The 8439-nt window shown below is 42.3% G+C and overlaps 1 protein-coding gene across 10 annotated transcripts in view; it reads left to right on the top strand.

The window, feature by feature from the left end:
• The first annotated feature begins 7211 nt into the window (after positions 1 to 7211).
• Positions 7212 to 8439, top strand: part of AHI1 (Abelson helper integration site 1) — a 214339-nt gene continuing 213111 nt past the window's right edge. For 9 of the 10 annotated variants that reach the window (XR_007128105.1, XR_007128106.1, XM_047733429.1 and 6 more), the window contains exon 1: positions 7212 to 7348. The gene's annotated coding sequence lies outside the window, so the exon portion shown is untranslated. Of the gene's footprint in view, positions 7349 to 7720; positions 7790 to 8439 lie in introns of those variants that run through there. The other variant, XM_047733428.1, reaches the window with a different exon arrangement.

Below are 8439 nucleotides of genomic sequence, written 5' to 3'. Positions count from 1 at the left end.
TATCATATTTGGCACTTTTATTATAATTGATGAAGAAATTCTGGAATAAAAATAATATAGCATGAAGCCATTAAAATGGATTAAATAGATGCATATTACTGACATATAAATCCTTCTAGAATGGTAATACATGATAAAGACTAAAACAAGGCAGCAGGAAAAAAGTCTATAGTATGAAATTGTCTTTTTAAATTTAGTGCGTTTAGTATATATATGAAGGAAAGTCTGGAGTAATGTATTAAAGACTATTATCAGTGATCCACATATGGCAGAGTTTCAGCTTCTACAGTAAAAATGTCTGGATGATTGATTGAATTTTTACTATGAGCACATACAAACATTATTTTTAAAAATTTTATTATTATTATTTGTTTGGGAGACAGAGAATGAGTAAGCAAGGGAGAGAGAGGGAGAGAGCATAAGCAGGGTGGAGGGTAGAGGGAGAGGGAGAAGCAGACTCCCTGCTGAGCAGGGCCCTGGGATCAGATACTTAACCGACTAAGCCACCCAGGGGCCCCTACGTATGAACATTACTAACAAGCTTGACATTATTTTTAAGATTTACTTATTTTAGAGAGAAGCGTGTGTGTGCACCCGTTGGGAGGGCATGGAAGGAGAGAATCTGTAGCCAACTCCGCTCCGAGCAGGAGGAATCATCCCAGGATTCATGAGATCATGAGGTCATGACCGAAGCCAAAACCCCAGTCAGATGCTTAACCCACTGAGCCACCTTGGCATCCCAACAAGCTTAACAATTTTAATGAAGTTTATAGGGCCTATATAAAAATGTAGAAATTAGGGGCGCCTGGGTGGCTCAGTGGGTTAAGCCGCTGCCTTCGGCTCGGGTCATGATCTCAGGGTTCTGGGATCGAGCCCCGCATCGGGCTCTCTGCTCAGCGGGGAGCCTGCTTCCTCCTCTCTCTCTGCCTGCCTCTCTGCTTGTGATCTCTCTCTCTGTTAAATAAATAAAATCTAAAAATAAATAAATAAATAAAAATAGAACGAAAAAAAAAAATGTAGAAATGAAAGTATAGCATAATGTTAATTCAAGGAAGCAGAAATATCTTACATACAACATGACCAAAATTAAAATATACATACAAAACAGACTGAAAGCAAAATTGCTTTAAAAAGCTAATTGAGTCCATCTACAGACGAATGGATAAAGAAGATGTGGTATATATACACAATGGAATACTATGCAGCCATCAAAAGAAATGAAATCTTGCCATTTGCGACGACGTGGATGGAACTAGAGGGTATCATGCTTAGCGAAATAAGTCAATCGGAGAAAGACAACTATCATATGATCTCCCTGATATGAGGGAGAGGAGATGCAACATGGGGGGTCGAGGGGGTAGGAGAAGAGTAAATGAAACAAGATGGGATTGGGAGGGAGACAAACCATAAGTGACTCTTAATCTCACAAAACAAACTGAGGGTTGATGGGGGGAGGGGGTTGGGAGAGGGGGTGGGGTTATGGATATCGGGGAGGGTATGTGCTATGGTGAGTGTTGTGAAGTGTGTAAACCTGGCGATTCGCAGACCTGTACCCCTGGGGATAAAAAATATATGTTTATAAAGCTGTAAAAAAAAAAAAAAAAAAAAAAAAAAAAAAAGAAGAGCACCACTGTTTTTTACAAAACATGGAAAATGACCACCATAGATGATGGGAATTTTACCCTCTGCTCCAGCTGGATAATTTGGACCATAATACTTTGTTGCTCGTGCTGATAGGACCACTAGAGTCCTCCCACCCCCATCTTCTGTGAGGGACGCCCCCAGAAGCAGTCACGGGACCTTTTCTTTCTCTGCTGCAGAGACACCATCAAAGGCACCATTGTCTGCCTCCACCCACCATCCCTACCAGGACCCCGAGTGACACCTCCTCACTATCAACTCCCGCGAAGGGCCAAATTTCAGCCATGGAAGAGAGATTCCCAGGTGCTGATCTTGGCTCTGACTTTCTTATAGTCTTCACGTGCCATGCTCCTCTCACAATAATGTAGTTTACCCTTTTGTTTCATTAGTACCATTGTTAAGTTGCCACGACATTTCTAGAGAGGGGTGCAGGAGGCTGTCAAAATAAATAACGAGGCATGCAAGCCATTTTTGAGCCTCTGTTACCTACTGCTGTGGGTTTGGTGGCCAGAGTCAGGCCAGTGCCCCTCCACCATCACCCACGCAGCCTCCACCACCCGGCTCGTCTGGTTCTGCCAGCTTCACAAAGGCCCCATGACGGCTTGCACACCTGGCTGAGCTACATTTCTCCATCATAACTCAGAGAGACTACTTCCAAACCTGAAGACCTCACCCTTAAATGGAATATGCCTAAAGACAAGATGAGGGGGAATGTGTGTGTGTGCACGCACACGCATTGTGCCCACACAGTGTATTAAACATGGCGTGAGCCAAGTCACTTTATTTCTGTCCGTATTTGCCTTGTGAGCAACCATGGGGTTGCCCCAACCATACCCATTTCTTTCCGCTTTCCTTCGGCTGCTCTCCCTTGCTGCCCTTGCAAGGGAGGAAGTCTGGAGAGTGCAATACTGGGAACGAGGATGGGGAAAGGAGCAGAAGCCCCACACCACAGACTAAGTGGGAAGAGGAAAGGGAGGTGCGCGGTGGACATCATGGGAGGAGGCACATTTAGGAGGCCCCAACGTGGGTGGAAATGCCGATGTCCACCAGCCAGCTGAGCATCTCCCTGGACCTCAGGGAGCCTGACATGTCAGCAAAAAAAAAAAAAAAAAAAAAAAAGCTAATTGAGATTCTCTTTAGGAAGTAGTACTAAATATTTTTTCCTATTCCCCTGTGGTTCTATGTCTTTCAAATTTTCTATGATATGAGTTCTCCTACTTTTGTTTTGCCTGCTTATTACAAAAATTTCCAAACACACAAAAAAAACATATAATAGAATACCAGGTACCTATTAGCCAGCTTCAATGGCCATCAAAATTTAGATATATATGGGTTATCTCCCCTCATGTGTTTTTTTTTTGTTTGTTTTAATTTTGTCAACTATTCTAAGCAAATTTCAGGGGCATCTGTGTATCTCAGTTGGTTAAGTGGCTGCCTTCGGGCTCCCTGCTCAGCAGGGTGTCTGATTCTCCCTCTCCTTCTGTCTGCCACTCCCCTTATTTGTGCTCTCTCAATCTCTGTCAAATAAATAAATAAAATCTTTAAAAATAAATAAATAAAAATAAAGCCAATTTCAGACATCAAGTCATATTCTACAGATTTAAGAAAGGCTTATTCATACATAATGACAATGCCATTTTTTCCTTTATACAGAAAGAAATAAAAATTCCTTTAATATAATCTAATACTTAGCCCATACTGAAAAATCTCTGTCTGAAATGTCTTTATACAGTCAGTTGGTTTTGAATGAGAATCCAAATAGTTCCTGTCTTTGTATTCTGTTGTAGGTCGAGCACAACAGCAGCAAGCCAGGGTTACAGGTTAAATTTTGATCCCTCCCCCCAAAAATGCATAAGTTGAAATCCTAACCCCTAGAACTTCAGAATGCGGCTATATTTGGACATAAGATTTTTAAAGAGGTAATTACACTGAAATTAGGTCATTAGGGTGGGCCCTAATCCAATATAACTGATGTCTTAAGAAGATTAGGACTCAGGTACAAAAAAAAGACTATGTTCAGTCACAAGGACAAGGCAGCCATCTGTAAGCCAACGAGAGAGGAGAAGAAACTAACCCTGCCAACATCTTGATCTTGGACTTCGAATCTCCAGAATTGTGAGAAAATAAATTTCTGTTGTTTAAGTCAACCAGTCTATGTATGGTACTTTGTATGGCAGACCTAGCAATGTAATACAAGCAGTAAAGCCAACATGTTTTGATGGGATAATGTACATTTTGTACCGGGGAGTAAGTATTCTATCAACCGTATTTATGTTTTATTCAATAAATTATTTATTTAATAAATGTTTGAATGCCCTAAATTTATTTCATGAATGGTTGGCCAATTTTGTTATTACTACCACTACTAGTCTTAATTGCTTGCCTCTTCAAGTACCATTAAAGTGATCTCACTCTTATATTCTGAACTAATGAGAAGGAAAGCGCATATCTGCTTTCTCCAGTTTGAATGGGGCTCACTTATATGTTTGCTATGTATTCAATTGCTTACTGGATATGTCCCTCTGAAACTATCTTCCCTCTATACCTGCTAACTTTTCACTGTTAATTAGCCATTTTCCATCCAGTTTCCTAAGCCAGAAACCTCAGTACCTTTAAACCATTTTTTATTATTCTGAAATACTTTTAAACTTACAAAAAAAGTTGTAAGAATAGTACAAAGAACTTCTAACTTTGCCCAAACTCTTCAATTGTTGACATATTACATTTGCTCTATCATCTTTTCTCTATACACATTCACATTTTACTTACATATGTTATTTATATATACTTTTTTCTGAACGTTTGAGTAAGTTGCAGGCATGAAGCTTCATTACCTCTAAATAATTCAGTGTGTATTTTCTGGAAACAAAGTTAACTCCTACATTAGCAGACTATAGTCATCAAAATCAGGAAATTAACTTTGTTAATATATAGGTGATATGTAAAATATCACCTAGTCCACAGACCCAATTCAAATTTTGTCAGTTGTCCCAATAATATCCTTTACAGAAAAAGGATCCAATGCAGAGCCATATGTTCCATTTTGTTGTCATGTCTCTTTAGTTCCCCACAATCGGAAAAAAGTTCTTTAGTTGTTCTTTTGTCTTTCATGACCTTGACAAACTTTTGAAGAGTAGAGATCTATGATTTTGTAAAATTGTCCCTTTTTGAGGTTGTCTGATCCTTCCTCATGATTAGATTCTCACTTAGCATTTTTTGGCAGGAGAATCACAAAAGTGTGTTCCAATTGTCTGTTTCCACGTGGCATACAATGTTGATTTGTCCTGTTACTGGGAATGGTAACTTTGCTTCCCAGTGCCAGATTTCTCCACTGTTAAGTTTTTGTTTTTCCCTTCGTGATTAGTATATTTGGCCAGGAGATACTCTGAGACCATTATGTTCCTCTTAAAGTTCTCAGACTCTAGTTTTAGCATACACTGATGACTCTTGGCTAAGTCAATTTTTACTATAATAATTGCCAAATGGTGATATTTCTACCTATATCATTCCTGCTACATATGTTAGTTAGCATATAAGGAATATATATACATATATGTATTTCTATTATAAGGAAGAGCGTTACTTTATACCCATTTAAAAAATATTTATGCTTTTATTTCAACATAGACTCAAGTATTCCTATTTTATTCAGCAGATCATAATCTATTAACATTATTATAATGGTGCTCAAATTGACCCAGATGTGGTCAATGGAGGCTCCTTCAAGCTGGTTTCTGTGTCCCTTTCCTATGTTCCATCATTTTGTAAAAACATCTTTAATTTCTGGTGCAACAAGATTTTTCAGGCTCATGTACTTCCCCTGTTACTGTTCTGAATCAGTCATTTCCCCAAGCGGCTCTAGTTCCTTTTAGTAGAAAATGGTGTTTAGAAACCAAGATCTAGGCACTACCTGCTCATTGCTCCTTACATCTCTTTAGCAGAGAGCCCTAGGGAAAAAACAAAATAGATGGATTCAAAGTATAGACAACATTTGGGTAGAGATATGGAGGTGTAGAAGTTTACAAGAAGAGATTTTTCAGAGAGAGGAGACAATATGTACAAGAAGGGACATGTGAGGGTATGGATTGTTTTGCACAGTACACATAATTTAATATTACTGAAGCATAACAATGAAAAGAGGCAATGAGAGAAGAAACTAGTCAGGCAGATGGAGTATCTTATATCCTAGGCAAAGTAACTAAATTTTCTCTTACAGATAATCCTTTGAAGAATTTTCAGGACAGTGGCATTATCAGATTTACATGTTTAGTGAGGTCATTCTGGTAGCAGTATGGAGGATGGCATTATGGAATCAAACCTGGAATCAGGGGACTCGCAAAGAGGCTATCTCAAAAGAATAGCTGGAAGTAATGAAGGCTGGTATGAGGCAGCCCCAGTCAAGATGGATAGGCTATACACTAGTAGATAGTAGATAGGAGAACGGACATAATTTGGTCTAAGAGGCATTTAGGATGCTCTATAGGCATTTACAACACGGGGAGGATGGTGGTTGCTTAAACCAAAATAGAAATCCAGAAACAGGAGTAGGTTCTAGGGTGAAAAATTGAACAGTTCGGTTTAAGATGCTTTGGATTGATGGTATTTCTCACTGAATTCTCATAGGATTTGTAGAAAGAAAATGAAATATGTTTTGTAAAGTGTGGTTTTGCTAATACGAATAGAAAAGATGGCCTCTGAAGAAACATGCTAACACTCTCACTTTGCAAACTAAGCAACAGGTTATGTATGGTGCAGTGTATGACCGCAACTGCAGGAAATTCAAGAGTTGGGGAGGGACCTGTCTCATATTTTTCCATCCCTGGTGACTCAGAGGTAAAAATGGCGCCTGTGGCAGAAAATTAGAAAGTGGGAGGGAGCACTGGGTATGGAAAAAATGAGGGTTTTTTTTCTGTTTGTTTGTTTTGCTTTAAACATCTGGTGTGATAACACAGCGCCACACGAATTACGAACATTTTTTTCGTTAAGGTTTGGTCTATATTCTCCGCGTTTAAAAGGAAGTTTCATTTTGTGGGCGCGATCGCTTGGGAGGTGGCGTGCCTGCGGCTTTGCCTCATTCACGCTTCTCGGCCTTGGCGGGTTCCATGACTGCCTCCCTATCTCTGGCCCCTCTCGTTTTTTTCTCCAGCGCTGGCTCCAGTTCTGAGAACACTTTCTCGGCGGTGACGACCGGACGGGCTCAGACCCTACGCATTCGCAGGTCTCCCTGGCGCTAGGGAACGGGAGATTCTTTCTTGGGAGGACCGCGACCTCGCGCTTCCTACAAGCGCACGAGGAGTCCCGCGCGCGGCCGCCGGAGCGCGTGCCCGACCGCAGTCTGAAGGCCCGCGGGCGCGGCGCGCGCACCACCTCCGCAAGCGCGACACTGCCGCAGCTCCGGGCCCCGGCGTCGGCGGCGCGGGGGCGGGGCCGTGGAGGGGCGTCAAGGCCCCGCCGCGGTCCAGGCCGGGAGCTCGGGCCGCACGGGTTGTCGTGGGAACGGAGGCGTAGGCAGGGACTGACGTCAGCGGGCGGTGGCCGCACTGCGCCACCCGGTGGGCTCTCAGAGCCGGAGTGGCTGGCGGCTAGGGTGGCTACGTGGGTGCCTGGCTCCCGGCTCGTGCCCCCGGCGGCGCAGAGATCCGCTTCGCACAGTCCCAGTGTCGGCTCCGGCGGGACGGACTGTCCGCCGCTCTGGACTCTGTTCTCCGTGAGTACGCTGCAGGCCTGCTGGTGGCGGGAGCCCGAGCCGGGCGCTTGGCCTGCCTGGGCCCTCTTAGAGGGGGCGGCGGCTAGGGGGACTGGTCAGGTCCGAAAACGCGGAGGCGGCGCGCTGGGGGGCGGGACGGGGGCGGTGCGGCGCCACAGAGGGCTGACCAGCCCAGTGCCGTGGAGCCTTGGGAGGTAGTTCCTAATGAATAGCTCTAAGTACTTTCCCGCTCCCTTCCCTGGGCTCTTGTCTCGTGAGTCCTCGGCGCGGTGTCCAGATCCGCCGTGGAGGAAATGCAGTCTTTGTCTTTCCTACTCCGGATTCTGGCTTAAAAGTATTTAACTCAGACATGCACTAAATACGTTTATTTCCTTGTAGGGTGTCAGCTTGGTGCTGAACCTCGAACCTGTGAAATGCCTTCTTAATTACATCCGAGAAAAGGTGATAAGTGTATTAACGTTTGTAAGAGTCATGTCGATCTGTATACGAACAAAAAAGAGTGCACTATTTAGAATCGCTACCAATGTGTATTTCAGCATTACTGTGGAAACAAACTGCAGTGTGTGGCTTTTACTTTTTTGAGAAAAGGATGCTAACAATTTTTTTCACCTGTTGCATTATTTTGCTGTTACTGCTTGGAGTTTCAAGGAAGAGATTGCTCGTCTGAGAACTCTGGGAAATTTCAAAAAGTATTTGAAAAATCCAAATACCAGAAGTTTTTAAAACCATATTTAGAATCTTGTTTGTTTATGGAGAGTATCTTGATTTATCAGTTCAATTATGTATACAGGGTTTTCGTTAGTTTCTTTTTTTCCTATGCTATAAAATTCAGCTAAAGGGTGAATTATCCAAGCCTCTGCTGCTTCTCCCTTTGATCTTTAGACATTTATTGGCCGGTAATCAGATGTTTAGAGAAAAAGAAAAATGAGATGAAATGTATTGTTAATTTTCCTAGTTAGTATTTCTCAGCGTCTCTTACAAAAGGGTTTGTGAGGGAGAATCTTTAAAATAATCGTATATATGAGGCTCAGGGATGTCATTTTAAGTTTGACCTTATTTTTGCCAATGATGTTACTAACCAAATATTAGTC

Source organism: Lutra lutra, chromosome 6 (genome assembly GCF_902655055.1).
Source record: "Lutra lutra chromosome 6, mLutLut1.2, whole genome shotgun sequence".
NCBI lineage: Eukaryota > Metazoa > Chordata > Mammalia > Carnivora > Mustelidae > Lutra > Lutra lutra.
The sequence above is the reverse complement of the archived record's forward strand: the minus strand, read 5'-3'. Positions and strand labels throughout refer to the sequence as shown.